Genomic DNA, 25,863 nt, shown 5'->3' on the forward strand with positions numbered 1-25,863 from the left:
CGTTAGCTCTGAGCCAGCTGTGTTTCTAATAATATGGTGAAATGTTTGCAAAGCCAAAGCCATTCAGGAAACCATTCAGAAGGGTGAAATGGGCAAATGTTGGCAGCTAAATCTCATGTCCTGGCAGCCATCCCAGGCACCTCAGCCCCTTTCAGCTTTTGCAAAATGACAACTGTGGCTAGATTTTGCGAAATTCAAATGGTTTAATTCTTTAGCAAAAGAAAGAAAGAAAGAAAGAAAGAAGTCAATAAAAGTCAAAATGCCTGTGGTGTCCTTAACCAGGGATCCTGGGTCCAGCCTCCCTGAGCACCTCTTACTGATTTCCTCCCTAAGGTGCTGTCTCAAAGTAAACACTAGTTTCTTTCAATAAAGGAAAAACTTTTTTTTGCCTGTATTTTTTGTTCATGTTGCAACTAATTATCCATCTGTCTTTCTAAACCCTTCCTGTGAATCTATTGTTCTGATCCTAAACATGTTTTGTTTTTCATTCTGCTTTAGCTGGTTCCAGAACTAATAAATGAGAGCACTTGTTACTCCTGACAAACTCCTTGCCCTTGACAGGAAAGACGTTTTCCACCCCTGTTTCAGAGATTTTCGTTTCCCTGCAATGATATCCAAATGTTATTGATATATCTATTAACTGAAGGACAAAAGGCACAATCAATGAGACAGTATGACCAGGAGCAGAGTGTTCAGTGGGGGTCACACCTTACAGCCTTCACAACACAAATCTCTGTGTGCACAGACCACAAACACCTCCACTGAGGCAAGCCTCCTATTTTTTCCAGCCGTGTGGTGAACATTTAGGAACCTTTGATAAATAGGAGGAAATGCCAAACCACGGCACAAATAAACAAGTTCTCTAATGAGATTTTCTCCCTCTCAGTTGAAAAACATTTTCTAAAGATTTGAGGCCCAGGAAAATGACTTTTAAGTATGAAACACTCTAGAATTCTGTCGAGAGTTCTGTATATTTACCACATGATATGGCCATTAAATGTAATCTGTAACTATGGCTCCCAAATGTTACTAGGGGCAGGGATGCCTGTAGCCTCCAGAGCACAGCAGTTTCCATGGCAGGCATTTGCATGCTCTTGCTTTCTGTAGTCACGTGAGCATCCAAAAGGGACCACATGGAAGAAGTAAATTTACTATACTTAAATTTTCAAATTACATTGATATTTCTCCCTCTCTCTCTCTCTCTCTCTCTCTCTCTCTCTCTCTCTCTCTCTCTCTCTCTCTCTCTCGTGCTTTCTCTTCTGACTCTTCTCTAAACCAGTCTCTATAGTGTTGACTCTCTGTATGTATGCTGAAATTTATGCTGAAATGTATGCTGAAATTTAAATTCCATCGTTAATGATCTTAAGAGTGGGATATTTTGTCCTGGTGTGATGGCACATACATTTCATTCCAGCTCTTAGAAGGTAGACCTCTAAGTTTGAAATCTCCAGCATATCTCTAAGGTGGAGAGCATCTTGATTCCAAACTAACCAAGGCTACATAAAGACTATGTTTTAAAAGCAAACAAACAAACAAAAACAGAAAAAAAGAGATAACCTTAAGGCACAATGACTCTACTCTCATGAATGTACTAATGTTGCTAATATTGTAGTCACACTCTGACCCCTGTCCCTCACTTTACTGCAAAACAAAGATATTCACAGATTATGTTGGTAATTTTTTTTCAAATTGACACAAACTTTGACATGTCTAGTAAAAGGGAATCTAATTGAGGGATTGCCTATTTTGAATTTGCCTATAGGCAACTCTGTAGAGACAGGTTATTATCAATATTATCATTATCATTATTATTATTGTTATTATTATTATTATTATTATTATTATTATTATTAATGGTTAATGTAGGAAGGCCCAGTCCACTGTGGACAGCATCACCCATAAGCAAGTGATCCTGAATTTTATAAAAAAAAAAAAGCAAACTAATCAAGAGATGGGGAGCAAGCCAAAAAGCAATGTTCCTACAAGATCTCTGCTTCAATTCCTGCCTTCAGGTTCCTGCCTGGAGCTCTTTCCCTGACTTCTCTCATAGATGAATGATAACCTATCAGATGAAATATACATTTTTCTCTCAGACCTGCTTTTGGTCATGGGTGTATCAGGGCAACAGAAAACAAATTAGAACACAGATACAGTCTAGTAGAGACTTCCCAGCCTCTAGAACAGTGAGCAAAATATATGTCTATCAACTATAATGTCTGTAGTAATTGCAACAGAAAACATATGGTGGTTCTATAGCTCCTCTACGCTTATATACCTGCAGTATATTGATTATTTGTATGAGTGCTGAAACCATTCCAACAGTGGAACTTTAAGCTTCAATTCGCAGAAGTGGAAGAAAATAAGTCAACAATCTTATCCATTTCTTTAACTTTCTTCCTTCCTTCTATTTCTCTAGATAATTGCAAATCACAGCTGCCTCTGGGATGACATTAGACTTTGTTTGAGTGGTCATTTCAATAACAATTTTCTCTATGAGGCTAGAGACAAGCTTTTAAATATAGCTGCAACTCCTAACCGTGTTCTTTGGTTCTCTTTCTAAATGTCAATTACTCAAGAAAAATTTTCTCACATCTTGACCCAAATAAAATATATTAAAATTCTCATTTGTAAGACTAATTGTTCATGTATTCAAAGACTGTCTTTCTTATTAGAATGTGGAACTTTTAAAGCAGGTATGGACCTCCACGGTATACATATGTTGGATCCATAAGAATTTCCTTTCTCCAGCACAAAAGCCTACACACGATGAAAGATTATCCAGTGAAATGCTTTATCCAGGGTCAGCCCCACTCATGATGATAGACTGGGCAAGTCAAGATCTAGCCATAAGCATCAAGTCTTCCAACTTATCTGCTCAGTTGGAAGGGGATGAATGAAAGGCGCTAGTCATCATGGCTGACAACCCAAGTCAGTTTGAAAAGACAAAGGTGGAAGAGAGCTGCCAGTAGCAATGTGTCCTCTGACCTGTACACACTCACCACCCATAACACAAACACACACACACAAATAAGTAAAATGTAATTTAAAAATTGAAAAATCAATTAATCTAATGTACTCCTAACACACACACACACACACACACACACACACACACACACACCTTGCCATGACTGAGGGCTTGAAGAAGCAGAAGTGGGCTACTAGCTGTTGTAGAGACTCCAGAAGAAGAAAAAGCATATGAAGAAGTCTGTACTCTCAGCATTTCCTGCGAATACAGATCCTTTTACTGTCAAAGCAATGACTGTTTCCCTGCATTTAAATCTATAGGCCTTGTGTCATTTTGTTATCCATTGTGGAAAAAAACACAATAGTATTGCCTGTGTTTGGCCAGGCAAACCATGAGACTAGTTTCTGTAGCCATGGTCGTGTGGTTGCAACCACTATTCTTGGAAATCCCAGACAACAGACTCCTCGCTTCAGTCTCCACCTTCCACCCTCTCCGAGCGTCCACACAGACAGTACTCAGTGTTCTCAGGCCGGACCAGGGGTTGGAATGTAAGCACCATCTCCATCACTAACGAGATTTTCATGTCCTTAGGCAAATAATTGAATTTTTCGGTGCCTCGTTTCCTGTTCTGAGAAACTGGGATAGATATAATATCAAAGTGACCTGGTCGACTTTCAAGAGCAAATCCTTATCAAGTGCAGCCTTGCCCAACAAGTGTAGGTACTCAAAAACCGTTAACCCTCGTCTTACAAGCAAGTTTCTTACCTTTTCTGTGTCTTCGTTTTCTCATTTAAAAAGAATACACAGACAGAACACCCCCAACACAGAGGACATGGCAATCACAGGACAGATGTGGAAATGCTTCCAAGCGCATGACATCTGTATAAGCACCAACCAAAATAAATAAATAAATAAATAAATAAATAAATAAATAAATAAATAAATAATAAATAAATATATCCCAGTATCGTAGACTAAGAAAACTATCTCCTTCCTTCAGTTGAAAGTATTTATTCATCCTGATTCCTCATTCCCTAAGAGAAATGTTCCACTAAGAGTTAGTGCAGCTAACAGTGCAGATAACCACTGCAGGGATAAAGGCATTCTTGACGGTGAGTTTCCGGAGCCAGCTTTTAGCATTTGCCTACACCCAGAAGCATGAGGCTTTTCAATAGCACAGAGTGAACTACGAATACACTACACAAAAACATGTAAGGGCATTTGAGGGCCAGAAGAGGTCTCTCCGTCCTGGGTCTCCCACTGTTTAGTTCTAGGAATATTCCCTAGCCTCTCAATTCACAGAGCAACTTGTCAGCTGAGCGCGGGAGGGTAAAATGACCTCCGACAAAAGGGGAGAGCAGCGTCCTCCCTAAGTGGGGGGAAGATGGCAGAGGTGAGTAGCAGCCTCTGAATTACTCCCAAAGGTCGGCCCGACCTTTCACATTCAAACGGCTGTGCAGTGTGTCCCATGTCAGATTTTCAGCAAAATCATGCAAGTTTCCAGTCCCGGTGAACTAAGAGCCAAAATGAAAAAAAAAAAAAAAAAAAAAAAAAAAAAAAAAAAAAAAAAAATGTGTATACAAAGTACTGCTCTTAAGCCAAAGTAAGGATTGCCTCCATAGGTGGTAAATACACCTGAGTTCAAAAAGCCCTAGGTTCAATCTGCAGCATCAGAGAGAGTGGTAGGGAGGAGGGGGGGATGAGAAGGAAGGGAGAGGCAGAGGGGTATGTTATTTAAAAATAACATATGGTTATTGTATAAGATCATGGAAATTATCTGTAAATATAAAATGCCGAAACTACCTGTGTCTCAGTACTAGGAAACAACCCAAATTACTATAGCTCCTTGAGTGCATAAACTCCCACATACACGTGACAAAAACAGCTGCAGTCTCTGCCCTGGAACAGGACAGCAGGAGCCTTTCTTTGGTTTCTTAATTAATGTCACCTTCTCAGGCTCAGTCCCAGAGAACCTTATTCCAAACCTCCCTCCAATGCTTTCTATTTAAGTTTTTTCTGTATTAACAATCACATGTGAACTCCATATTACTTAATAATTGCATTGATTCATATGTTATATATATTCAGGAAAACAGCAGGTCATAAGTGACTATATTGAATCTTTAATGTACATTTTCTTGTTTTATTTTTTATACTCTTTCTAAAATAACTATAAGTATAAAAAAGATAAGGTCTTTTAAAAGACCTGGGATGAAGTATGCATCTCTATATCTTTTTTAGCAAATACATTTTTAAAGATTTATTTATTTATATGAGTACACTATCATTGTCTCCAGACACACCAGAAGAGAGCATCGGATCTCATTACAGATGGTTGTGAACCGTCGTGTGGTTGCTATGAGTTGAACTCAGGACCCCTGGAAGTACATCAACCCTCTTAACCTCTGAGCCATCTCTCCAGCCCTTTGTATCTATCTCAATGCTAAACAGTATCTACATTTCAACAAGCATAGAAGAATTTGAAAGTCAGGTGACAAAGATAAACACCTTATAATCCTATTATATATATATGTGTGTGTGTGTGTATATATATATATGTGTGTATATATATATATATATATATATATATATATATATATATATATATATATATTCTTATTGATACACAATCCCTGCTATATGACGAGGACTATGGTCATGTGCTTGGGGATATGGAAGGGATCAGCACATACAGGAGATACACATATAAAAAGCAATGAAATACACCTAAAGGAATCAAAGTGAGCATGCCACAGAGTTTTTGCAGTTTGCTACAGAACAATACAAATAGCCTGGATACCCATCAAAAGATGCATGTAGGACTGTGCTCTGTATACACCATGGAACTGGGGTGCACCCTGTTTAGTAAAACATCAGCCAGACTGAGATTTAGAAAAACAAATTTCACATGCATTCGTTCATGCGAAGTCCAAATCAAAAAAGCAACTGTGCATATGTCCACACAGGTGGTGGGGGCAGAAGAGCTGGCGAAGCCTTGTTACACACAAGTGAGGAAGCCTGGACAGCGGATTGTTTGAATGTGACTATCATTTTTTAATAAAAAAGATAAAGACAGTAATGGTATAGTTCTTTAGGCAGAGTTACAAGTCACCCATGCTGAAACAGTTTCTCTCCAGACAAAATGTCTGCCAACTTCACAGGCTGTGTCACCAGCCAGGGATGATACAGTTGCCATTCTGAACATCAATTCATTTCACAAGTAAAGCTGCAACAGCTAAGGCATCTCCAGATCACAGCACTGTAGTGCTGGTGGGACCTGAATTCTTATTGTTTTGACACATTGTATCTAAGCCAGAACCCGGAGCTCTGGAGGACTTAAAAGAGTGAATCGACTTTTTCTATGTCGCCTGTCTCCCTCACCCCAGGTGCTCATGTTTGCTAAGGTGTTGAAATCACAAGGAGGGTCATCAGTCATAGTAGTAGCAGCAGCAGCAGCAACAAGTGTTGTTGTTGTTGTTGTTGTTGTTGTTGTTGTTGTTGTTATTTTAAATTCACCCACCTCTCCTACATCAATACACCAATGAAAGAAGAGACTTAGAAACCCAACATGACACATGCTGTTTGCCACCAGTACAGTATGTCATCTGCAAGTCCATCCAGTTTCCTGCATCCATTACAGGGTGTGGAGCAGCTAAGAATAGCTTGTGGAACTTGAAGCTAAGCTGCTTGCCGGGAAGCTCTAAACACACAGCGTGACTCACTGCGGGCTGTAAATTCTTGCAGTGTGCTGATGAAGGAGTCTTTCAGAAGAAGGGGGAAGGATTCTCCAAGTTGCATTGACCCCTGAGCGCTAAGAAATTTTAACAGTCGTTCTTTATGTGACAAAAGAACCAAGTTGTTGATGGGCAGCTTTCCTGGGTCTCAGAAAGTTTCTCCCAAGCAGTTCAAATTACAGAGCTGAAAGGTTTCCATGCCAGAGAATTTAAACTCTGCATTAAGTTTTGCTCATAAACATCACCACAGGGTTATATCACAGAATAGAGACTAAACTATCCTGAGAGTGCTTTGCGAGTTCTCTGTTTCTAGTAATTGCTGTATCATCTGCTATATCAGCCATCAGGATACTTGTTATGAGCCAAATATCTCAAAAATAGCCAAATACATACAATTCTCAAATACACACTTAAAAATCTGTATGATGAATATGCAAACAGAAAAGTATTCAGCTCAGCACTATCCTCAGTCTTTTCAGTGTAGTTTCTGTTGGTTTTTAATTTTTCCAGGAGAATCACAATGGTGCATTACATTATGAATACGTTTACATTACAGCCAGTCACTTACCCTGAGTCCCAAACACCATGATTGCTGCAGCACGCTGTGGCTGATATTATGTTTTCCGTTGTGATTTCACAACCACCTGCTATGATCAGTGCACCACGTCACTTGAACTTTACAATGAGATTGTATGTACATAACTGACTATATTAAGGAAGGCTGCTAGTTACAGCTTTTTACTGTGTTTTCCTGGGATGAGAATCAGGAGAAAAGAAAGTCAAACTGCTCTAAACTGTGACAAAAGAAACTGGATGAATTCGTACTACTCTTCCAGGAGGTTTGAAAGGCAGAGACATGTGGCTATTTTCTGATACACATTCAAATAAGCCCGTCCTTTCTGACACTGCTGCCTTAGGAAATAACTGTTATCTGACTGTTTTGAACCACAAAAATAAGCTTCCATATAGTAGAACCCTCTGGAAGGCTTAAGACATAAGCCTGAGAGTCAGCAGGTCAAGCTTCAAGTCACTGCTGCAGATTCTAGTTCTGGGCAAGGCATGTAAGGTCAGCACAGAGAAGGTAGAGGATAAAACACCAGGACAGTAAAACAGCAGTAAGCCCCAGCCAATGCCCTTGACTGTGTCACTGTAGCTGGAATCTAGCATACAGTACATAGCTTCCTCTTCAGTTAGACCAGCCAATGATTCCTTTTGAATGAAGCCATTTCAATTAGATATCTGCCATCAACAAGAGGTATGGGAGATACTCAAGCCAGTACCAGTCCATACCATGTGTTCTCAATCTGCAAAATATATAAGATGCTCAGCATACTGCTAGTCGGTCACAAGCATGCTAAACATAAAAATATAGATATCATGTTTTAATAATGTGAAACTTTATAATTAGATAAGAACAGAAATCTCCCATTCCTAGGAAGGTTGGAGAATTTTTCATAATCAAACTGTTCTTATTTGAACACCTAGAATCGTAAACCCAAACTTTCTTATAAATGTATATTATGTTTAAAACTTTGTATATTATATTATTATTATCATAACAAAGAATAAAATAAAAGAAGAATATTACATTCTTATGAGAAATAAATGCTCTCAGAATTAACTAAGGCTTAAGAGACATGAGAAGTCATTTGACTCAGATAACAAAGTAAAAAATAATCCTGCCTTTAACCTGAGTGAACAAGTATCTTGTACGTTTAAAACTGTGTTCACTTTCACATAAGAGTAATAACCAGTAAATTATAATTTTCCATTTATCTTTTATTCTTCATTCTCTGCCTTTGTGTTACAGTGAAACAGACAGGAAGAAAACTCAATATCGAAGTGCCTTTTTAAAGATTGAATTATTAAGCAATTCCAAGAATTTAAGTTGATCTCAGATACACAAAAATCACAGTATAGCACATTGCAGAAAGTGGTTAATATTGGCAATAGAAATAGTTCCTCTGACATTGTTCGCTAGGTAAACTGTACTGGTCCAATGAAGAGACAGGGCATGTGGGTATGGAGGACAGGATGGATTCAGAGCTACAGAAAAGGAGCCGAAACTTCCTGAAGGACAGGGGGACTTTCTTGACAAAATGACCTTTAAGCTGGCTTTACTGAACACTGAGTTCCACGGCACTGAGCTGGAGATAGGGCAGCACAAAGGTGCCTCATACCTGGTAGAGTCTGTGGACAAGTCACACTGTGTTTCTAAAGCTAGGGTCATGGATCCAGAGAGATCCTAAGAAAGGTAAGTTGATAAAAATTATACCAGGGACATTACTGATGTCACAAGCTGGTGTTCTTAGAGCCAGAGGGCTAACACAGTGACATGCGTTACATTTGCTGACATACAAAATATGTACCCTGTTGTCTATTCCGACCAAGACAAAACTACACTCTCTTCCAGAATTTTGTGTTTCTGTATTTAAAATTTAAAATTTTCCTGTTTCTAAATTAGAACAATCTAATACCTAGCAGAAGTTTGTCAACTGGAGTAAATATTCAAACCACAAAAAAAGTATCCAGAAAGGTTGCATTGTAGAGGAAAGCTGCATGAGATCAGTGTTCAAATGCACTAAACAGAACGGGCAACGGGATTAAAGCACGCGTGAGTGTAGCTACAGCGGACAGATCGCACCCAAAGCATCAATGGTAGCCACTCTTGGATAGGAAGGTGGAAAAATACTGCATGTTTTCATTTTCTTCTGTTGGCTTTATTTACATGCATGTGTACATATGTGTGTATGTGCATGTATGCATTCTTGCGTGTATGTGGTGGGTGATGTGTATATAAGCTTAAGTCCTTACCTGTGTGAAAATGAACTTAGACATAGACTCTGGGCTTCTGCTGTTCGGTCAAAACAAAAAACAGGCAATCAATGCATGCATATACTTTTTCCCGAAATAAAATCTCCCATACCCACTACACAATGTCATCAAATCCTTAAGTCAAACGTAAATGTATTTACTTGATTCCAGAAAAATTTTTAAGCTTCCATCCACAGAACACCTGCAGTGTTGAACGTTGGCATAGTAAAATTTTACGTGGCTTATTGTTTAAGTTAACTGAAAGAAAACAATTAAACTTTTACTTCTTTTGAGCATTACTTCACAAGAATACGCCAACACTACTTGATGGTAATGCAGAGGATTTGTATTAGATTAGTAATTTTATGGCAGAAGAGTTCAGCTCATGTAATTTTATTATTATTTTTTATTGAATATTTCGAATGTTTTCCCCTTTCCCGGTTTCCCCTCTGGAATTCCTCTATCCCATCTCTCTCCCCCTGCCTCAATGAGAATGTTCCTCCCACTCCCTCCCATCTCCCCAGCCTAGCATTCCCCTACACTGGAGTATTGAGCCTTCGCAGGGCCAAGGGCCTCTCCTGATAAGGCCATCCTCTGCTACATATGTTGTTGGAGCCATGGGTCCCTCCCTGTGTACTCTTTGGTTGGTGGTTTAGTATCAGGGAGTTCTGGGGGGTCTGGTTGGTTGATATTGTTGTTCTTCCTATGGGGTTGCACACCCCTTCAGCTCCTTCAGTCCTTTTTTTAACTCCTCCATTGGTGACCCCATTCTCAGTCCAATGAATGGTTGGTTGAGAGCATTTGACACTGGCAGAGCCTTTCAAAAGACAGTTATGTCAAGCACCTGTCAGCATGCATTTCTTGGCATACATAATAATCTCTGGGTTTGGTGGCTTCATATGGGATGGGTCCCAGTAGTCTCTGGATGGCCTTTCCTTCAGTATCTGCTCCACACTTTGTCTCTGTATTTCTTCCTGTAAATATTTTGTTCCTTCCACTTTTAAGGACTGAACCATCCCCTCTTTGGTCTTTCAACTTCTTGAGCTTCATGTGGTCTATGGATTGTATCTTGGGTAATCTGAGCTTTTGGGCTAATATACATTCATCAGTAAGTACATACCATGTGTGTTCTTTTGAGATTGGGTTACCTCAATCAGGGTGAGAGCTTCTAGTTCCATTCATTTGCCTAAGAGTCTCATGTAGTCGTTCTTTCTAATAGCTGAGTAGTACTCCATTGTGTAAATGTGCCACATTTTCTGTATCCATCCTCTGTTGAAGGACAGCTGGGTTCTTTCCGGCTTCTGGCTATTATAAATAAGGCTGCTATGACCATAGTGGAACATGTGTCCTTGTTATATATTGGAGCATCTTTTGGGTATATGACCAGGAATGGAATATCTGGGTCCTCAGGTAGTACTATGTCCAATTTTCTGAGGAATCACCAGACTGATTTCCAGAGTGATAGTACCAGCTTGCAATCCCACCAACAAAAAAGGGGGTGTTCCTCTTTCTCCACATCCTTGCCAGCATTTGCTGTCACCTGAGTTTTTTATCTTAACCAGTCTCACTGGTATGAGGTAGAATCTCAGGGTTGTTTTGATTTAAATTTTCTTAATAACTAAGGATGTTGAACATTTCTTTGGGTGCTTCTTAGTCATTTGATATTCTTAAGTTGAGAATTCTTTGTCTACCTCTGTCCCCCATTTTTAATAAGGTTATTTGATTCTCTTGAGTCTAACTTCTTGAGTGCTTATATATATTGATTATGAGCTCTCTATTGGCTGTAGGATTGGTAAAAATCTATTTCCAATCTGTTGGTTGCTGTTTTGCCCTTATCACCTTGTACAGAGCTCAAGTCCAAGTGTATCAAGGACCTCCAGCTAAAACCCTGTACACTGAAGCTAATAGAAGAGAAAATGGGGGAAAGCCTTAAACTAATAGGCACAGGGGAAATTTTCCAGAACAGAACACCAACAGCTTATGCTTTAAGATCAAGAATTGACAAATGGGACCTCATGAAATTGCAAAGCTTCTACAAAGCAAGGGTCACTATCAATAGAAAAAAAAAACAGTAATTTTCAAATAATGCATTAGAGATGGGGCTTGAGGTATGGATGCTTGTGAGTGGGGATATTTATCAAAAAACTACAGAATCTAGGATGGAGATTTCCAGGATGGGATTGGTGGGGTTTCAATGCCAGAGCTTGGAATGAGCTCAGGGATTGGTGGGTTTTCAAACACCAGAAGTGTGCCCTGTGGGATAAAAATAAAATTTAAAACATAATAAAAATAGAGCATCTCTACAAGATAAGCTTGTATCTTCACCTTGCTAGACCTTTATACTGCAGACAGTGGACTGGTTCTTTATTCATTGACCGGCATCTAACACTTACCGTTATGGAACCTGAAATATAGAATAAGAGTAATACCTTCAACACCACCCAGAGTGTGTGCTTATATCAATGACACAAGAACACTAGCCTGACATAGCAGGAACATGGACACATTTATGACCATTTTGCTTGTTTGCTCCTGGTTTTCAGCTCTACATATAAAGCAGATGTATTTGGTCTCTGTTGAGCAACAGAAGCACCCAGGAGTACTGTTCAATTACCAACATCAGGACTGCCATCAGAGAGGCGAACTACCTTTGGTCTTTGGTCCTAATTCGCAGTCAAGATTAAAACTGATAGGTGTAAATGGTAAGAGTACTGGGGCTACCCACACTTAAGATACTTATGACGTATTCTTTTTTAAAATGTCATTGCATCATATAGATTTTCAAGGAAACTTTCCATAGGCAACCACCCATCCTTACTATGTGTCTTCAACTCTGGAGCAATCCTGAGTACTGAATAGTACTGAATCTTCAATGTCAACATACTTGCTGCTGACAGGTATTCACCAGTGACCCCTTCCCCCGCAAAGAAAATAGATCTTAGACATACAAAGAATAGTCAATTCCACCAACATTTCAATCAGAGGCACCAGTAGAGAGGAGATGGTCTAAGACTCAGCCAAAACAAGGCTGCCTCCCAGTCCGCTCTCTTCCCATAATGTCACCAATCTGCTCGTCACCTGCCAACCACAAGTGCTGTTTAATAACCACAATCCCAACAGGGGCTCCACCACAAAACCTCTTTCTGAAACCTGGGAGCCAGTCTCCAGTGGAGGAGAAACCAATCTGACCCCATTTTCATCATTCCGGCTACCTCCTTCTCAGAAGGTAAGGTCTGCCCCTTTCCTTGGGTTTTGCTACCGGGACACATGAGCTAGGAACACTGACACAGCTTGACGTGCTTGTATCTGCACATCCCCTCAAACTCTTACCTTGAAGTCCCCGTCAGCCTAAGAATGGCTTCTTTCCAACATTTCCAACAGGAATTTCCATCATTCCCTGGAGGTAGGACAATTGTCCATCCTCGTTGCCAATTAGCATTTTATGTCTTAATCCATTCCCTTCTGTGCTTGTTGGCATTGATATTGGCAGCCTTTACCGAAACCCAAGTTCACAGTAAAATCTGACTCTTTTCTCCAAAGAAAAAAGAAAAGAAAACTGGCTTTCAGTTCTACTGTACTTCATCCATCACTGACAGACATCACCACGCTTCACTTAGCCATCGCTACGAGGAATAAATTGAATGACAAAACGATGTACTTGGCACTGTAGGAAACATGTGAAAAACTCTACCCACTGAATTTTCTTAAGGTTGGTGTTAATTTTGTTACTGTCTAGCTTCTACACGCACATTCTTTTGGGACTTCTTAATTGACATTCAACAAGATATCAAGTCAGTATGTCAGCTAGGCTCCGTCATTATCTGTCTCCAAAGCTGTCCTCTTCCTGTGTCCTAACAACTCCACACTCTCTTCCCGCCTCCATGTATTGCCCACTCTCTGCCATTATAGTATCTCTTTCATTTTCATGTGTAAACACCCTTTCTTCTTGTGATGCTGAGCATAGCCTTGTGTGCCAGTACTTAGAAATTATATATTACAATAAAACTTAACTAAGGGTCACCCACATGTAGAAGAATAGTAAATGGTTATGCTGAATATGCTAGCTCCTAGTTCCGTTTTATTCTAATATATTATTTCCAGGTAGTAACACAAAAGGCTACATTCACCAGCAAGCAAAGAAAAATACATAAATGACTAGCTAGATGAAAGTAACTGTATTCGTTGCTTTTCTATTGGTGTGATAAAATACTATGAACAAGGTAATTTACAGAGAAAGAATTTATTTGTGGATTATGTTTCCTGACATTTAGATCCATTACCATCTTGGTAAAAATAGTAGTATGGTAGCAGAAGGCAGGAATTACAATGGAATGACCACTGAGAATTCATACTCATACTGTGCACAGGAAGCAGAAAGGGTGCACTGGAATAGCACAAGTCTTTTGACACTTCAAAGCCCACCTCCAGTGACATACTTCCTCCATCAAGGCCACACATCTTAATTGTCTCCAAAGAGCCACTAACTGGATATCAAGTATTCAAGGGCTGCAAGCTTATGATAGACATTTCATTCAAACCACAGACTATTCCCTGTATGGTTAAAACAATGAACTATACACACTGTTGTTCCAGCTCTGAGTGTGCAAGTCACTCTCATTCAGGGATGTTCTTTAATGAACAGATGATCAGGTTTCTGGGCTCCGGGTTCATTACACATATTCTCAGTCCTTGATCCTTGTTCCCTGATCCTATCTTCCCCTCTCTTAGTAGCCAATGAGGTTACAAGCTCACAGATCCTGCCTTTGAGCATCCTTCTCCTTCCCATTCACTTATTCTTTCCTGGTTCCCCATCATCTGCCTCAAGAATAGTTTAACGGGGAACCACAGCTTAAGAAGAAAAAAAACACTGAAAATTATGAGCATTTCAGTTAAGAAACCATTTCTCTGATTTAATTTTCAATGCTGTGGTTAGGTTTGTTTTTATTTCCAAATATTTGTTTCTTGGGTCAAATATAGGTCAAATAATGTATGTTTTATTTCCAAGCAAATATAAAGCATGTCCAGCATAACTGTTTGCTTTTGCTTTCTTCCACACGTGGGTGACCCGTAGCTCAGTTTTATTCTAATATATAACTTCTAATGCTGCCACACAAGGCTATGCTCAGCAGAAAGCAAAGAAAAATACCTAAATAACTAGCTAGATGTCTGGAACAGAAAGTCTCTCTGGAAAACAAGATGTTTCTCTGTTCCTATTTCATTGGCAAGGGGTTGTCTGTCCAATGTTTATTCTCCTTGTTGTTGTGACTATATTTGAAGAAAGTCTACAGTAAATGATCATGATCTCATAAACAAAATCTGAACGTCAGACAGTCATGCACTGTTCAAGTAATTGAGGGAAAAGTCATAGAACATGAGACCATACAGATACTGACCATGACTGACAAAGATGACAGTTACAGATGACACCATCACATAACACTGATCATGACTTACGAGCATGGGGGCTACAAACCATGCCATTATATGTACCGATCGTGACTTATAAGCATGAAAGTTACAAACACCATCACAGAACACTGGATGTGGAGGGTCCCTGCGGGCTTCCAGTTGGCAGGGGAAGAATTCAGGCGAGAGAAAAATGAAACGTGAATCAGCCCGATTTAGGTAACTAGTGCTAGGCCAAACTCCTTGGGCTCTAACAGGGGTGGTTTAATTTTCGCCCTGTGTGTGCACAAGAACTTCTTGCCCTCTACATCTGAATATGACTTGTGACCATAAATCTAATAGATATTACCACAGGTCAAGAGAAAAGGTGAGTGAAATCACAAAATGATGTCACTCTATTGTAAGAAACATGTGGCTAGGTTAACCAAGGTACGCGGAGTTCATAGTGAATTTGCTTTCTTTGTAAACCGCATTTTATATGTTCTATAATAAAATGTGTTAAACTATTCAATGGAGAAAGGTCCTTAACCCCAGTATTACCAGTCTCCTTTCCCAAAAGCAATAACTATGTCAAGAGGATAGCCTTTGTCTATCAATGTTTACATTAGGATTAACCATGGAGAACTTTATGCGAAAATAATTTCATGAAATCTTGGGAGAAAGATGTCAGTTTTGACCTCTTAGAGAATACAACTCCTGGTAACTAGGCTGGTCAAAGTAAGGAGATGAAAAAAAAATTAGTTTCTCCACTTAATAACCTTGCCTAGAGGGAGCCTGACACTAAAAACAACTGACCTTAAAGAAATGCAGAATTAGAGTCCCTGCCAAGTGTCCTGTTCCTCTTTCCACAGCCATGGCAACTCTATTAATAACAAAATAGGTCACGATGATTCATGGGGAAATCAAATTCAGGATTTTGCCACTAGCACATTCCCTGAGAAGTTTAAAAATCTTAAAAATCGGTCTTGGTGTATTGTACCACCATGCCTCATGAATTTCTAATGATGAAAATATTATTTGACAATTTGAAGCCAAGTTTAAAATAGCCATGTTGAAATATATTAATTTTAAATAAAACTCTGAAATTTCCTATATGTCAAATACTATGCTCACCCCCTTATGGCATTCCCTGTGACATACTTCAGCCTCTGTCTGCTCTTCCCTGTCAGAGATTGGAAGCAAGGTGATATGCCCAGCAGTACCAAAGAACATTGTTACAGTCACTGTTGAAGTAGGAATTTATTAATTTTTCTGAAGAAACAGCCCCTACAGATTCCGTAGTAGAAGTACAATTAAGCAATGCTTTTAGAATGAGCTGGAAGTGAAAGACCAGGATAAATCCTGACCCCCTAGCAGGTAAAGTAGAAGACCCCTAGCAAGTAGAGTAGAGCCAAAAATGTAGGATAACAGTGACTCTGTTTCAGGAACTGGCTGACCATAAAGAATTTATGGCCTTAAGGTCAGGGTGACTCTGTTTCAGAAACTGACTGACCATAAAAACATAAAAGTTAAATAACATATCATAAACAATCTTGAGAAATCTAATGTTCCCCTTGCGATTCTTTACTGGTATTTTCCACCTTATAGGCAATCTTGAGAAACCAGGTATTTCCCTTACAATTCTTCACTGGTATTTTTGGTATTCTCCAACAACGGACTCCCCCCCCCCCCCGATTCCTTTAAAACCACCTGCTCCCAACCACTCGGGGTCAGACTCCTCTACTCCTGCGTGGGATATGAGTCTGGACCCCAGTGCACTGGTTAATTTAAAAAACCTTGTGTAATTGTAGCAAGGATAGTCTTTTGTGAGTTCTTGGGGGGTCATGTTATCTGGAGACTTGACTGAGGGTCTCCCCTCTGCAGGGGTCTTACAGAAGGTCTAATGAAAAAGTAAGATCATGGAGAGCGGAAAATGTACCACCAATGGAACAAATGTCTTTCAAACATTGAAGAATTAGCAAGAGCGCTTCTGTTTGACCTTCCCACAATAATGAGCAAGAAATGTTTTCTTTAGAAGAGGTGGGGGAGAGAGAGAGTACCTAAACATATTCTTACATAGTATCAAGTGAGCCTATGTCCCATCTGGAGCAAAACAATCTGATTTATGTGGGAAAGGATACTGCACAGTGTTTAGCCCAGCACACCTCATACAGACACACACAGAGAGACACAGTTCAAGCCCCACCCATGGACAACATCTGCTTGGCATTCTGTAGCCATTCACTCTGAAAGAAAAGTGACAGCTCTTAAAATTGATTGTGGCTTTTAATTCTTGAACCAGGAACCAGAGAACAATGTAATTAACACATTTGTCAAATTAAAGACCAAGTATCTGAAGTAACCAAGTTGCTTACTGCCTTTGCTATGCATAGCTGCCTCTGGACTAGTAAGAGAAAGATAACAGAAGTATCTCTTCATTTTTAAGTCTGAAAATTTTCACCTAAAGGGATCAGATTATTGGTATGTATTTTGCAGAACATATAATTTATCTGCTGCAAGTATACAACTCAAAGATTATTATAATGTTCAGTGAATAACAATTATCTTGAGTCAAATTTAGAACATTTTTTTAAAAAAATACTCAAAAACTCACCATTTCTTCAGTGTCTTAAAATAAACTATCAGGATTCAAACATTCCATAGAGCTGAATCACATTCATTCCATATTCAGTACCTCATCCCAGCTCATTTTCATGACACACATCAGGGATAGAAGGTGCTATGGCTTGGATGTGATTTGTCTCCCAAACGTAGTCCTTAATGTGGCAGCACTGAGAGGTGGGAAAGCCTTTGAGAGTTAGGGTCAGGAAGGATGAGGAAGGAAGAGAAGAGAAAAGAAGAGAGGAGAGGAGAGGAGAGGAGAGGAGAGGAGAGGAGAGGAGAGGAGAGGAGAGGAGAGAAGAGGAGAGGAGAGGAGAGGAGAGGATAGCTGACTCCTATCTCTCCAGAACTGTAGCCCTCCAATAAACCCTTCCTTCTAAACATTGTCTGAGCCATTATGCTCTGTCATAGCAACTGTAAAGTAATAAACACAGTCACCCTCCAAAATGGAAATTTCCCCCAGAATTTTATGCTGAAAGAAGGAAAAAGTCTCAGGTAGAGGAGAATTTTTTTTCTTAGAAAGAGGATTTCTAATAACTTCTCAGGTCACCTTGTAGTATCAGCTGTTAGCCTGGCTAATAATTGTTCAGTGGTGGAAGAAACTATATCTTGACCAAAACTGCATAGATGCACATATTCCTGGCTCTACGTTTAAACTTTAACCTCACTTCAGAATCCCAAAGATGGAGTTGGTGAAGCCTTTGATCTCTTTGTATATCTTCTCAATGTAGCCACATGGCATAAAAAAATAAAATTAATTGGTTTCTTGAAGATAGATGGCTGAACCTGTCTTTGGACAAAGTTGTGTAATAAAAGAAGAATTAGCAGATGGGTTCTGATGGAAGAAAATTATGTCATTTTGTGCATTGTCCTCAAAAGGAACTAATCCTGCTCCCCTGTGGAGTGAGTTCTTGTGAGAATAAGTCACAAACAGAGAAACACTTATCTGTCTCCACTCTTCTGACTCCTGTCTCGCCCTGCTATCTTTCCTTGTACAGTGCTCCCAAGATGAGCCATCTGTTATGTTGTGATACAGCCAAAGGAGCCCTCACCAGAACTGACCAATATGCTCATGTTGCCTCTAAGACTGTATGTAAGCTAAATAATATTTCCATCATAAAATATAAGGCCTTGAATATTTTCTTATAGCCACAGTAAATTCACAACTACATAGAAATGTTCTTGCTTCTTGTTTCATTTCCCTTCAATACCATTCACTACATAATATACTATGTATTGACTCCAACTTCCTAACACTATATTTTTCCACTATTTATTCAAGTATTACTCTCTTGTTTTCTGGTTTCTCTCTTCGGTGTAGCATGATAACCCCTATCATCAACAGACATCATATTTCCTAACTCTAAAAGTGGGTTCTTACCCCTCTGTGGAGCAGACCCCATTCACTATGTAAATTCACTTGGCACAATACAGGAAAGTCATGGGGTTATAGGTAGAGCAGATTTCTTTAGAGAAGGCTGGAGATGGTCATAAATTAAGAACATTCAGAATAAGCTCAAATACAAAAATAAAGAAATTATATACAGAAGATATACTAAACCTTTCATTTATGCCAATTTTCAAGATTAATCATTTCAGTTTATTACATTTTTGATTGGAAGTATAAATTTCTTCTTCTCTGACTGAAGGCTGCCTCAGGAGAAGCAGCACTGGCTATAAAACAACCTTTAGGATGTTATAAGAGAAGATGTATCATAAAGTACTCTGCTTGCCAAGACCAAGAACACAACCATTGAAAATCTCCAAGGATCTTGAGGCTTTTATATACAGGTAATAGTGAAAAAACACAAGCAGGTCGAAACTCTCCTCAACATCCCCCTGTACCACCGTAACTTCCTTGTCTCCTTTTCTGTCTATAGTTGTTTCCTCTGAAGTCAGGAAACCTTTTTAACAAAGAATTGGTAGTACTGGTAGTAAGGGGTGAATTCCTACCTTCCTGGAGCTCAAGAAATCATGACACATGGGATTCAACTGACATTAGCTGTGCCCAGGTATAAAGGAATTTTAATTCAGCAATGTGGCTATTCTGGCTGGAATGCAGACACACCTTTAATCCCAGGAGATAGAAACAAGCAGATCTCTGAGTTCAAGGTCAGCCTGGTACAGGGCAAGTTCCAGGTACAGAAAAGTTTAAGTCTGGGCACGGAGGTACATGTCTTTAATCCCAACGCTCAGCAGTCAGTTGTGCTTGGTCAGTGAGTTTCATGCAGTGAAGCCGAACCAGTGAGTTGAGTTCTGTCCGTTGGGAGTCGGTGCAGTGAATGCAGTGCAGTGGAGTTGAGTTTGTTCATGAGTTGATGCAGTTCTGTTGCAGGTCAACAGAAGCAAGTGATTAGAACAAATCATCAGAGTTATTTGAGGCCAAGCAGAGCAGTTCAGTGAGAAGCTGAGAGAAGACAGATTGAATCAGTCAGCTTGGAGAGGAATTTGAGCCAGGGCAGCTGAATTGAACCAGCCAGTTAGAGGACAGAAAGATCTAGAAAAGGTGAGCTTATTCAGTGGTAAGCCTCTGTCCAATACAAAAATTACATCAGGGAAATAAAAGTTACTTTTAAATACAGGTAATGTTTAGAAGGAATAAAATACATTCCTAATTCACAAATGTGAAACTTAAAAGGAGAAATTGGGTCAATTGTACTTGGTGCTAACAGTCATGTGACTGCATTTGCATATTTTCATTGAGCCATTGTCCACAGCACCTGTGTCCCTTATATCCTCACTGTTCATTGGCTTACAGGTATTGGTAAAATTTCTTATATAACTTTGCATGCTGTCCTCACTGGTTTGTAGCATTTTGATAATAATCTTGCTATTATACTATTAGATTTAATACTTCTTCTCAGAGTTGTGACTCTGAAAAATAATCTATTCGGTACACTAAAATCAGTTGCTATAGAGACAAGATGGAAACTTAGCCATCAATCTGAAACTGTATTTATGAAAACAGAAAAACCAGAAGTAGAAGGGGGTAGGGGAAGCTTTGGTAACAATGGCAGACAAGAAATGCTGTGTCCTTTTGTAGCTTTTCTGCTAAAAATTGCATTAAAAACAAAATAGCAACAATACCCCCCCCCAAAAAAACCCTAAGCAATAGAAGAAGCTCAGACCAGAAGACACTTATTACACATAGGAAGAGTATTGTCAGATTTCCGTTCACAGAAAAGTCATGAATGAAAGAGGCAAAGCTACAGGAAAGGAGATAAATCTGTCATTTCACTATTGGGGAAGCAAATTTAGCTACAAAATCAGATTCCAGCTATGCTAATCACTTTCCTTGTACGTGAAAGGCAACATGAGAAAGGGCGAGTTTCCTATGGTTCGAAGTGTTTTTATAAAGTTAAACATATTTACATGACCCAGGAAGTCCTTCTGGAGTTATTCATTCTACAGAATAAAAACGTACATTCACATGTTCACATAAAAACTATACCTTGGTATTTGTGCTCTCTTCATAGCAGTAAGACTGAAAACAGCCTAGGGTTTGTTTTTTTGTTTGTTTGTTTTTGTTGTTGTTGTTTTTCAGAAGACTAAGTAAAATAAATAGTGGAATGAAGCCCAACTCAACACTAATCAGCATACTACTGTCTTGTCCAGTCAGGCGACAGGCTGAGCAGAGACCTTCAAGGCAAGTTCCAAGTGAAAGAAACTATCTTCAGAAGGTCAGTGACCTACAGACCTGTCTGTTAGATGCTTGGTTAGAATAACAATACTCAGAGTGGGACATGAGAAATGGCTGATCAAAAGGATTTGCACATAACCAATGGATTAACCTGTGGATGAATTGATAGCTGAGTGGAATATTAGGAAGTGGGGAGAAGTTGGAGAGGGTAGGTCTTTGAGGACGTGTCCATGAACGGTACATCTTGTCACTATTCCCTCCCTCCCTCCCTCCCTCCCTCCCTCCCTCCCTCCCTCCCTCTCTCTCTCTCTCTCTCTCTCTCTCTCTCTCTCTCCCTCACACACACACACACACACACACACACACACACACACACACACATACACACACACAAGACAGAGAGACAGAGAGCTGTTCATCAGCCAAATCATCCTGTAACCATGATATTCTGCCTGGCCACACTTGCAAAAACATGGAGCCTGCTGTACTTGGACTGGAATCACCTTTGTGCTGAGCTTCTCTCAATCACACTGTCACAAAGACAAAAAGCTGACAGCACATCTATGATATGACTCTACCGATACAATGTTCTCAAAAGTATGCAATATTAGCTTTCACAAACAAGAGTGTACTTTACAGAAGTCCGGGGATGAGGAACACATAACTAAAACACAGATTTATGTGGCTGTGTCTGACCATCTTCACAGATTGCGATTTTATTCTGATGAACTTAAAAATAACAAAAGACAGGGAGTGATTTAAAAGCATAGGTAAACTGCATCACTCTTAATTTCATAGTTTTGCTTGTTCTCATCAAAAAGCAAACAGCCTGTAATTTCATTCCAGACAACTAGCCACTCGGTCACTTGAAACCAAATTCAAAGTTCAGCCTTATGACAGAGACAATTTTCTGGTCTGGTTTTTATTCCTTTCATTCAGTCTTAAACCTGAGCAATGTAATTGCCTGAATTTGCACCATGTCAGGGAGCTTGGTGTCTTTCAGTTTGAAAGGCAGGTGAGCTCCCACTTTGAGACTGATGTTGGCCATTAATGCACGTCAACAACATTCAACCATTTTAAATCCAACACATTTATTCCTCCAGAGTGGTTTTACTTGTGTTTGTTTGTTTTTAAATGGCAGCTCCCAGCATGACTTTCAGAAGAGAATGATTTAAAGTTCATAAAATGTCATCTTACAGTTCCACATTCTCTAACAAATTACTCAGGAAATGAAGATGAAAATCAGACTTAAGCCATTTAAACATTTTACATAATCTGATCAAAATTGCCAATGATTGTGGATACAGCTATACTCATACTTTTTAATCAGTGAAATCTTTGTTGTTCAAAGAGCAAAAGGCTGTCAGTTCTGACAAAATAAGTTGTATTAATTACAGATATATTATGGTCATTATATACCTAATAATTCTACCAGAAAAACAAAACAAAACAAAATCTCCCAATGTCAAACTCTACCTCTCTGAACACACACAACGGGGGTACAGTCTCTCTCGGTGTATAAAATGTTCAAAAATTTTTATTAGCTTTGAATCAAACTTTCTCATATAAAAAATAAATGAGGGCTATTTATAAATTATACAAAAATGAAATAGGCAAAGTTTTGTATATGACAAAAGTATTTGCTGGATAAGAAATTTCAGGTTTGAAAGAAACCAAAGCAAGATAATGTATTATTTAGGATAAACACCAATGTTCCATGGAACATTTAAGGATATTTGAAAGTTAAAAAAAAAGTAAGAAAAAGTGGTATTTGGGCTTTTCAATTATACACAGGTTAGTAGCTACATCTTAGAAAAAATAATTGTTCTTGAAGGTTGAACCTGATGAACACGCCCAAAGAGAAAACATCAGGAGCTCTCAGAGCACAGGGGGTGTGGTGCTCTCTGAAAAAGGGTCCATTTTGGCCTAGACAAAGAGCTAGATCTCCGCCATTAGGACTCAGGATCTGTGGGCAGAGGGCTAAGCTCCCAGAACAGCACACAAGAGCTCTCACACCTGAGCCCACTAAAACAGAACTGAGTCACTGCCATCAGAACTCACAGTCTGCCCACAAAGAGCCCACATCCAGGAGCAATCTCCCTCCTAAGCCCACAGGCCTTCAGACCCACAGGAGAGAAAAGCACCAGTCAGAAACAAAAAGATCATCAACAATCACAGACAACAAGATGGCAAAAGAAAAGGGCAAGAACCCAAGTAATGGAAACAACAGAACCCAGTTCTCGCACCACAGCAAGTAGCAAATTTTTCAGCACTGCAGAAAAACAAGATTTAGACTTAAAATCATACTTCATAATGATGACGGAGATCATCAAGAAGCACATGAACTCCCTTAAACAATTACAAGAAAACCAGGAGAAAACACTAAAAGAACTACAGAAAAACACGACCAAACAGGTGAAGGACTTGAAAATGAAAATGGATACAATAAAGAAATCACAAAAAAAAAAAAAACAAAAAACCCTGGAGATAGAAAACCTGAGAAAGAAATCAGAAGTCATAGATACAAGCATCACCAACAGACTACAAGAGATGGAAGAGAAGATCTCAAAGACAAAAGACAACATAGAAAACATAAAAAAAAATAGTCAGAGAAGATGTGAAAACCAAAAAGCTCCTAACCCAAAATGTCCAGAAGATTCAAAACACAATGAGAAGACCAAACCTAAGGATAATAGTTGTAGAAGATGGCAAAGAACATCAACTAAAAGGCACAGTAAATATATTAAACAAAATCATAGAAGAAAACTTCCTTACCCTTAAGAACAAGATTACCATGAACATACAAGAAGCCTACAGAACTAAAGATAGATTGGGCCAGAAAAGAAACTCTTCCCGACACATAATAATCAAAACACCAAATGTTCAAAACAAGGAGAGAATACAAAAAGCAGTATAGAAAAAAATGACAAGTAACATATAAAAGCAGACCAATCAGAATTACACAAGACTTCTCAAAAGAGACTATGAAAGCTAGAAGATCCTAGAGACACATCATATAGACCCTAAGAGCACACAAATGCAAGCCTAGATTACTATATCCAGCAAAACTCTCAATTACCATAGATGGAGAGACCAAGCTATTACAGGACAAAACTAAATTTGCACAAAATCTGACTACAAAAGGATAACAGATAAAAAACCCAACACAAGAAGGGAAACTACACTGTAGGAAAAGCAAAATAATAATCATGCAAAAAAAACAAAAGAAGACACAAAAACATAATTCTACCTATAACAACAAAAATAACAGGAAACAATAATCACTATTCCTTAATATCTGTTAACATAAATGGGCTAGATTCCTCCCAATAAAGAGACATAGACTATCAGACTGGAAATGTAAACAGGATCTAGCATTTTGATGCATACAGGAAACTCATCTCAGACAAAGACAGACACTACCTCAGAATAAAAGGCTGGGGGAAAAAAAACTTTCCAGGCAAATGGTCCCAAGAAACAAGCTGGAGTAGTTATTCTAATTTTTAATAAAGTTTTTAATTCTAAAATTTTTTTCAACCAAAAGTTATCAAAAAAGATAAGGAGGGAGACTTTCTACTCGTCACATGAAAAAAAATTCTATACAGATGAATTTTCAGTCCTGAACATCTATGCTCCAAATACAAGAGCACCCTTAGTCATAAAAGAAATTCTACTAAAGCTCAAAGCATATATTGCATCCCACATAATAGTAGTGGGAGACTTCAACACCACATTCTCATCAATGGAAAGATCATAGAAAAAGAAACTGAACAGAGACACAGCAAAACTAGCAAAAATTATGAACAAATTGGAATTAACAGACTTCTACAGAACATTTCATCCTAAAACAAAAGAATATACCTTCTTCTCAGAACCTCACGGTGCCTTCTCCAAAACTGAGCATATAGCCAGTCACAAAACAAGCCTCAACAGATATAAAAAGATTAAAATATTCCCAGGAATTCTACCAGATCACTACAGACTAAGGCTGGTCTTTGATAACAACAAAGACACCAAAACTCCACATACACATGGAAGCTGAACAGTGCTCTACTCAATAATAGCATGGCCAACAAAGAAATAAAAAAAGAAATTAAGGATTTTCTAGAATTTAATGAAAATGAAAGTACAATATACCCTAACCTATGGGATGCAATGAAAGCAATACTAAGAGGAAAACTCATAGCTCTGAGTGCCTCCCATAAGAAACTAAAGAAAGTATACACTATCAACTTGACAGCACAGCTGAAAGCTCTAGAACAAAAAGAAGCAGATACACCCAAGTGGAGTAGAAAGAAGGAAATAATCAAACTCAGAGCAGAAAGCAACCAAGTTGAATCAAAAAGAACTATACAAAATATCAACAAAACCAGAAGCTGGTTCTTTGAGAAAATCAACAAGATCGATAAACCCTTAGCTGGACTAACTAGAGGACACAGAGAGTATCCAAATTAACAAAATCAAAAATAAAAGGGGAGAGATAACAAAAGACATCTAGGAAATTGAAGAGATCATCAGATTCTACTACAAAAACCTATACTCAACAAAACTAGAAAATCTGGAGAAAATGGATAAATTTCTAGACAGTTATCAGATACCAAAGTTAAATCAGGACCAGATAAACCATCTAAATAATACCATAACACCTAAAGAAATAGAAGCAGTAATCAAAAACTCCCCAAACAAAAAAAGCCCAGGAA

The 25,863-nt window shown here is 38.8% G+C and overlaps 1 protein-coding gene across 30 annotated transcripts in view; it reads right to left on the reverse strand.

The window, feature by feature from the left end:
* The window catches only part of MLIP (muscular LMNA interacting protein), a 254,915-nt gene that overhangs the window by 207,164 nt on the left and 21,888 nt on the right, over positions 1–25,863 (reverse strand). For 2 of the 30 annotated variants that reach the window (XM_080934371.1, XM_080934369.1), the window contains exons 2-3: positions 9,517–9,556; positions 3,734–3,847 (exon numbers count right to left, since the gene is read on the reverse strand). The exons of 27 other annotated variants lie outside the window; for them this stretch is intronic. The gene's annotated coding sequence lies outside the window, so the exon portion shown is untranslated. The remainder of the gene's footprint in view (positions 1–3,733; positions 3,848–9,516; positions 9,557–25,863) is intronic. One more of the 30 variants, XM_080934368.1, reaches the window with a different exon arrangement.

The sequence above is a fragment of the Micromys minutus genome (genome assembly GCF_963924665.1).
Source record: "Micromys minutus genome assembly, chromosome: 21".
NCBI classification, from domain to species: domain Eukaryota; kingdom Metazoa; phylum Chordata; class Mammalia; order Rodentia; family Muridae; genus Micromys; species Micromys minutus.